The 8,344-nt window shown below is 44.3% G+C and overlaps 1 long non-coding RNA gene across 1 annotated transcript in view; it reads right to left on the bottom strand.

The window, feature by feature from the left end:
* Positions 1–3,089: 3,089 nt before the first annotated feature.
* The window catches only part of LOC309853134, a 31,134-nt gene continuing 25,879 nt past the window's right edge, over positions 3,090–8,344 (bottom strand). The window contains exon 5 of the long non-coding RNA XR_014305528.1: positions 3,090–3,677. This is a non-coding gene — a long non-coding RNA (uncharacterized lncRNA). The remainder of the gene's footprint in view (positions 3,678–8,344) is intronic.

The raw sequence follows: 8,344 nt of genomic DNA, 5'->3' as shown, positions 1-8,344 counted from the left end.
GCAAAAATAAAAATAAAAAAAAAAAATAAACTGAGCCCCAGGATTCACTTGGCTTTTCACCTGGAGGAATTCTGGATGGTGAGGGTAGGGAGGAGATCCAAGGAAAAGATGGGAGTCTCTCTGGTATGAGGAAAGAGAGATTGGAATTCAGGAAGGCTGGAGTGATGAAAACGCCATGGGTTCCAGAGAGACGGAATGCAAGTAGAAAACAAGCTCTTGAAAATACACATTGGAGTCCTCTTGAGTCCTTGGTCCATAGGAAGCAGTGTGTGTCTTAGAAAATGCTCCAGGTTCTGACAAAGAGTCAAGGCAACGGAACCAGATGGTTGCCAAGACTCCTACAAGGCTAGAGGTCATTGGAGGTCCTACCAGCCAGAGGGAAGTGTTCTTCTGGCTAAGTCACAATATTCAATAGAGACCCGGTAAGGAGCATGAGTTAGGAGGGGGATGAAATGATCCCTCGGAGAAAGCTGACTCTAGAGCTTCCCTAAAGAAGGGGAGAACAACTGTAAAAAGGGTCAGAAATACCTACTAATCTCTGACTTCCCCTGTGACAGCCAATCAAAGAAGGCAGAGATTAGCCTCCAAAGGACTCAGGTCATCGAAAGGAAGGCAGTTCTAAAGGGAAAGGGAAGAAGGAATAGACAGGAAAAAGAAAATATGCCTAGCGAGGTAGTAGACTTCAAATTCAACATTTCAACAATGACCTTCAGAGTGAACGACTCAAATTCTATTGAAAGAAAAGACCTCAATAGGGCAGTGAAAAATAAACTCTACTTAGAAGGAAGCAGAGGCTAGTATAGATTTTGTGGAAAGAAAAAGGATGAAAAGGACTAGACCTTACCCAAACGAATCCTCAAAGGCTGCTTTTCCTAGGTCTTGAGAAGAGACAATGGAAAGACACCTGATAAATGAACAGAGAAAGAAGACATTTCAGAACACAAAGGGACCCTTTTAGAAACACATGGCTATCCTCAAGTTGTCTGCATCCGATGAGAAAACTCATTGAGATCAACCATATTGAAGCCCATAAAACAAGGCTAAAGACATTTTTTGGAAAGCTTTTCTTTCTTTGTGAGAGAATGAGTGAGAGAGAGCATGAGAGAGGAGAATGTCAGTGGGAGAAGCCAACTCCCCAAGGAGCTGGGAGGCCGAGGCGGGAGGAGATCCTGCAAGACCAGGGTCATGACCTGAGCCCAAGGCAGTCGCTGAACTAACAGAGCCACGCAGGCACCCCTCTCCAGAAATTCGTTCACAACAGCTGAGGGGCACCTGGGTGGCACCCTCAGTGAAGCGCCCAACTCTTTGGTTCTGGCTCAGGTGGTGATCTCAGGCTCTTGAGATTGAGCCCTGAGGCAAGCTCTGGGCTCAGGGCAGAGTCCACTGGGTCTCTCTTTTGGTCCTGCCCTTTCCCCCTCACACTCAATTGTTCTCTTGCCCTAAAACCAAGTATGAAAACCCTTCACAGAAGGTAACAATGGTTGAGAGTGGAAGGGGTGGGGAGAGAAGTGACAGGCCCCAGGGCGAGCGGGAGGTGCCCTCGGTGCTGCCTGCCCTGCCAGGGCAGGGCTTCCTCAGCGGATGCCACCTTCACCCCCGTCGCCCTCCGTGCTGCTGTGGCAGGGAGCAGCAGGGAGCAGCTGAGCCCAGGGAACCTTGGGGCAAGCCTCCTTGAGCGCCTCCAGCGCCCTCTGAGCGTGCTCATTGCGGTGTTGGGGGTGGGGCGGGGCCACAGGTCGGTCCAGGGAGGAGGTGAGGGCAGCGCCCAGGTGCCCCGGCGGGGGAGGGGCAGGCAAGACCTACAGAGATATCCCCTTGGGACTGCTGGAGCTGCTGCAGGGCTTCAGGCTGGACTTGGCGAGGCAGCAGCCTGCGCACCCTGCCCTGCATCTGGCTCTTTCCTTAGCAGGGAGCCTGTTTACCCCTGCCTCTCTGCCTGTCTCTCTCCCTCCTTCTCCTCTATGTCTGTCAAAGGAAGAAAGAAAATCTTAAAAAAATCATCAAACAACCCTCCATATTCTTGTCGTTCTTTAGGGCCCCATGCATCAACATTTGACTTTTACTTCTTGAATTAAAGGAATTGGTGTGTTGATTGATTAATTGGACAGAAAGACAGAGACATCGAGAGAGGAAGCCCAATTTGAGAAGGAGTAGAAGCCATGGAAGTGGAAGAGGGAGAAGCAGGCTTCCTGCTGAGCACAGAGCCCCAGAAAGGTCTGGAGCTCAAGACACTGGCATCAGGACCCCAGCAGAAAGCAGCCACCCAGGTGCCCCACTCCATAATTAAATCCGTTTTTCACGATTCAATCCATTGGATTAAGCAACACTCTTTGGGGTCTGTCTCCTTGGGTTAACACTAACACATTGTGTTTTCCTTTGCTCTTTTGTGATCACTGAGGATTTCAGGAATCTTTTCATGTTTCTTGGCTGATGGCTTTCTCCTTGGGATATTTCTGCTCTAGGATTTTCATTGTTTTGAAGTTACCTATCTATCCTTCTTGATTCCTACTTCTCCTATTTAGATTTGTATACAGTTCCTTATCTGGTATCTCCATAGAGCCTTTAATAGTTTTAGTCTTGTCATTTGTTGGGCAAGATTTTTTTGTTTGGAACCTTGGAATGACAAGAGTCCAACTTCCCAACTGCTGGTGCCCCTCGGAACAACTTGTTACTTCAACTGTAACCCCTGGAGGATTTTACTAGTTACCAAGCACATTTACATATGACCTCTAGAAATACATATACTGGCAACAGGTCTTTGGGGAAAAGGATGATATATGACTGTGAAGCTGGGTAGTTGGGGATGCCCAGCTTGCTCAGGGCGGAACACCGCCCGTTCACAGAAGCTGGGCAGCGGGGGATACCTCGCTTGCTCATGGCGGAATGCAGCCCCCTCACAGAAGCTGCGCTGGCTGGAAGCCCGGCCGGCCCAGGGCGGAATGCCGCCTGCTTCAGGAAAGCGGAGCACCCGGGAACGCCAGGTTAGCTCAGGGTGGAATGAAAACCGCCTGCCTCCCTTATCCGCCACCGAGCCTTTCTCTTCCCAGAAGTGCCCGTTGTTAGTTACAAGAGTTCTTTCAATATGCTTGTTTAACTATAAACTTTATCCTCCTTCTTGCTTGTCAGCAAGATGGGATTAACATTTGACCTTCCTCAATCCTTCTATTGGCTATTGTTTTCTATCCAATAAAAGTGAGACTGTCGAGTTGCTCCTGGCAGCCGTCCTTTTCGACTGTTGTCCCCTGCTCCCAGTCTTTTCCAGCTGACTGGTTCGTGCCTAATTCTTCTCTCGTCGCCGACTGGAAGCGGCACCCAAGCTTTCTTGGGCTTCCTGTTTTTGGTGTTCTGTTCCACTCATCTCTGCCACCGCCCCCAGGTCCTCAAAATGGTTTTCTATGGTATCTTCCAGAAAACTTCTGATGTCCTCTTTAGTATGTAGGCTACATCAGTAGGGAATAGCGTTAAAACCTCTTCTGTTCCATGTGGATATTCACGTCGTTGAGCACCGCTTGGTCAAAGTCTGCCCTTTTCTGTTGGTCTGTTTTCTCTGGTCATTTCAGGAGTCCTTTTGTAAGAAATCCTATCCCATCAGATGCTCCTCTCACTCTCTTTCTCCCTTACTCTTGCTCTGGCTTCTTTCTTCAGATTTGCCAGGGAATGACGAGTCCTTTTCATTCCTATGAAGAAAGAAGAATTGGCTGATCCACAGATACCATTTTTAGTGATATACAAGTGTATATATAATAACTGATATGGAGATGTACATGTGCACCTACATATATATTCTTTAATCTATAAAGTATGGAGGTTGGATTAAGTCTGAAGCCTCTCGTACGGCTTGATAACCTGTGACTCTTTAATCAATAACTTCCATTTTCCCACAGGTCAGAGAAACGGGAAAAAATGCACATATGAACATATGTAGCACGTTAAAAAATGATCACAAATCCGATGACTCCCCATTCCCTTTGATTCACATGGGCTATGTGACTGTGTTAAACAGTGAAATAAACGTGTCAGTTTCAGGCCCAAGTCCAGAAGGAACCCCTCTCTTGGAACATTTGCTATTGGAGCTCTGAGTGGACAGGAAAGAAGTCCAACAACCTTGTTACAAAGACTGCACGGAAGTGGAGGGCCATCTAGCCTCACCTCCCAACTGTACCCATCAAAGTGACAGGCATGTGCATAAAGTCATCCTGAATCCTCTAGACCAAGCAGCCGCCTGCTGAAGGCCACCACCCACTGACCTCAGTTAATGCCGTATTAAGCATAAAAATCGCCCCATGAGATCCTGCCCTAATTTCTGACCCCCAAAACATATGTAATATGACAAAAGGGTTGTTTTAAGCCCCCAAATTTTGAAGTCATTACATATCTAATTGGGTAACATGGCAAATACGTATCCAAAATAATGTAAATCAAGGAATATGTTTAAAGGCACCAAATTATCTTAAAAAGTTCTCTGAACACACAGAAAAACAGAAAGAGACCCATAAGTACAGAGAACAAATTGATCGTTTCCAAAGAGGAGGCAGCGGGTGGACAGGCAAAATGCGTGAAATACAGTGGGAGATAACAGGCTTCCAGTTACAAAATTAATAAGTTGCAGGACGAAAGGCACAGCATAGGGAATATGGTTGGTGGTACAGTACGGCGAGCGCAGCATAACATACAGACTTGTCAAATCTTGTTGTTTTATATCTGAAACGAATGCAACATTGTGGGTCAGCTATACTTCAATTAAAAAATCAAAGGAAGTTTGAAAAAATTAAAAAGTGAGCTCTGTTATCCAAATAGGACATACGAGATGGATTTCCCATCATACCATAAATTGAAAACGACTTCTCTTGATAGAACAATGCTTTCCTTAGTCTTAGTCCCTACTCCCTCCACAAATAAATAAATAAATAACTACTTTCGAAAAACATCTTGGTATTTTGAAAATTATAACTGCAGTGAGTGATGAGAGTGAAAACAAACTGATAATCCACGTTTCCTCATTTCTTATCCCTTTTATGAAGATGAACAGTAAAATCATATGTAAGAATTAACCAGAGAGAGGTCCATTTTCCACTCACTATAATCAAGCTGGAATTCACAACTATTATTTAGTATTAGTTGATTCTGGTGGCAAATGCAAGTATGGTTTCACTTCTTGGGCACTTGAGGAAGATTTGGTCGGTGAAACAGACATACCAGGTTGGCCCAGGCCTGCACTGCCAGGGTTCGGAAAATTGCAAGATACAACCTGAACACTTAAAAATTCCCATCAACAACTACCGCTGCCCCCCAACATCTTTTTTTTTTTTTTTTTTATTGATAAACCTGTCCATTGTATTTTTTTTTTTTATTATTTTTTTTTAATTTTTATTTTTTATAAACATATATTTTTATCCCCAGGGGTACAGGTCTGTGAATCACCAGGTTTACACACTTCACAGCACTCACCAAAGCACATACCCTCCCCAATGTCCATAATCCCACCCTCTTCTCCCAAACCCCCTCCCCCCAGCAACCCTCAGTTTGTTTTGTGAGATTAAGAGTCACTTATGGTTTGTCTCCCTCCCAATCCCATCTTGTTTCATTTATTCTTCTCCTACCCACTTAAGCCTCCATGTTGCATCACCACTTCCTCATATCAGGGAGATCATATGATAGTTGTCTTTCTCTGCTTGACTTATTTCGCTAAGCATGATTCGCTCTAGTTCCATCCATGTGGGTATTTACCCTAACGATACAAATGTAGTGATCCAAAGGGGCACATGCACCCGAATGTTTATAGCAGCAATGTCCACAATAGCCAAACTATGGAAAGAACCTAGATGTCCATCAACAGATGAATGGATCAAGAAGATGTGGTATATATACACAATGGAATACTATGCAGCCATCAAAAGAAATGAAATCTTGCCATTTGCCCCCCAACATCTTGATTCTTCCCATAGACAGCTCATACTGAGACCTGTCCACTGTCAGGGTCAAGCTAAAGGGGGATGCCCACAAACTAGGTGGGAAATGAGAGGATGCAACTGCAGCTCTGTGGGGATGCCTAAGGCCACTGAATGCCCCGTCATGATTCTCCAGCACAGATGGGGGCAGCCTGCACCACGTGGGTAGAGCTCTAGGACACAGAAAGTACTGGAGTGGCAGTCAACAAACAAATGTGTTTGTGTAATATATAAACCCCCATAGGGTTGTCAATTTGTGGGATTCACTTTTTCTAACTGTTCACCCCATGACATACAACTTCAGGAAACCCAGAGCCCATGGATTATTGTTAAGGGCACATTTGGACTCAATCAAAGTGTAACTAAGCGTAATCATACACATAAATACAAATATCATTAAAAAATCAATACCACCTCAAACTTTCTTTTTTATTCCCAAATGAACTTTCATGGGTTTTAATATCAATTAATGTGCTTATATATAGAACTGGTAAAAAAAACAGTCACTGATGAAATTTTAAAATTACCACTCTGCTTTCCCCAATTTCTGTTGATGTACTTTTATCTCACACAAAAATGAATTACTAAGGAATAAATCATACTTCACTGAACACGTTTCAGCTGAAATGATGCACCAAGATGTACAGCTTTGGTCAGGCTTATACTGCTGTTGTCAACATAGTATATGGGGTGTAAGAGCTACTGTCTTTTCCTTCTCCCATGAATATTAGCCCTAACAGACTCTTCACGTGGAAAGAAAACTTAGTCTAGAAGGTACACTAATTCCTCTCCTCCCTGGTGAAAAATACTGTTAGAGGTATTAATTTTAGATAGAGAAGCAAGTTCACTTTGGAAAAAAGTACACACACACACACAAAACCCTCAAACATGACCTTTAATACAGTGATAAGGGTGAAAGTGTAAACTTTATTTGGAAACAGCACTCAAAATACTGTTTTGAAGGGCCTTTACAACAGCGGTATACTCTTTGAAAAAAAGATTTTTCAGATCAACTGATTGAATCATATTTAATTTACCTAGGGACAATTAGATAAAATTTAAAATTCCAAACAAAATCTTTTAGGACACAAATAAAATTATATGTGCTTTTATTCCCGCAACTATCTCCAAAATCTAATATTCAATGGTTTAAATTGCTGCATTTCTCATTTGCAATGCAGACACGTGTGAGATGAGGTGTGAGGCATAAAAGGGAGCACAAGAGGCAACTGATCAGCTGAATAGAGACTGCCCCAAAGATGACCATACCCTGAGCCCAAGAAGCTCTGAGTACTTTACCTTACCTGGCAAATGGGATTTAGCAAGCATGATTAAATTAAGGTGTGAGGGGGGAGAGATTATCCTGGATTACCTCGGTGGTCCCAATGTAATCATGAGAATCCATAAGGAGACAGGAGGATCAGAATCAGAGGGCAATGTGAAGTTGGAAACAGAGGGATAAAAGGTGGTGCAATGAAGGGCCACAAGTCAGGGAATGCAGGTAGCTTTAGAAGCAGGACAAGGCAAGAAAGTGGATTCTCCTCTAGAGCCTCCAGAAGGAACACAGGCTGTTAACACCCTGATTTTACCACACTGAGACTGATTTTTGAACTTCTGACCTCCAGAACTGCAAGATAATCAATTTGTGTTGTTTCAAGCCACTGAGAATTTGTCATTTGCTACAGTGGCACTAAAAAAACTACTAGAAGAGCTCACTGAGACATATTGAGTCTGTACAATGGCAGGGACCATTTCTAGGTAGGACTATCTTCAGGGTGTGGTAGTACTGGATCTGGAGAGTTGACTGCCAGCATCCTTCCTCCCTCCCCCTTCCTGAACCCCAGTGCACTGTGTGCCTCCTCCACTGCAGCCCAGGTGACTCACAGGAAGCTGGCCCCATCCACACTAAAGGGAAGGGTTCTGTCATGGAAGCCAGTCATGTTCCTCCTGGGCCATTCACACAGCCAGCTGCACGACAGTCAGTGCCTTGTTACTGTTCTACGAGAGACAGTAACCTAGGTTGTCCCACACACACAAACGGGAAGGGCTTTACAGAAATATCTGGGTTGTCTCTGAATGTGAACAAGGAAAGCAGTGCCCCCACTGCGGGCAGCCATAACACAGTCATCAGGGGGTGGAAGACAAACTGGCCAGAGGGAAAGGGCAGAGTAGGGAAAAATGGAGAAAATCATGGAGACAGCGTGAATAAAACACATTCTCTGCAAGCCCTGCCATGAGCTGCTTCTTCATGAGATTGAAGGTTTTTTTTTTTTGTTTTGTTTTGTTTTTAATCTTTAAGACAGTTTGAGTTAGGATGAGACAACCATCCAAACTGATTCAGGACGTCAGACTTTGCGGAAACTAAGAAAGCCAGATAATAAAAGTAGATGACTCAC

Source organism: Mustela nivalis, assembly GCF_964662115.1.
Source record: "Mustela nivalis genome assembly, chromosome: 18".
Taxonomy (NCBI): domain Eukaryota; kingdom Metazoa; phylum Chordata; class Mammalia; order Carnivora; family Mustelidae; genus Mustela; species Mustela nivalis.
This window is presented reverse-complemented; position numbering and strand designations above follow the sequence as displayed.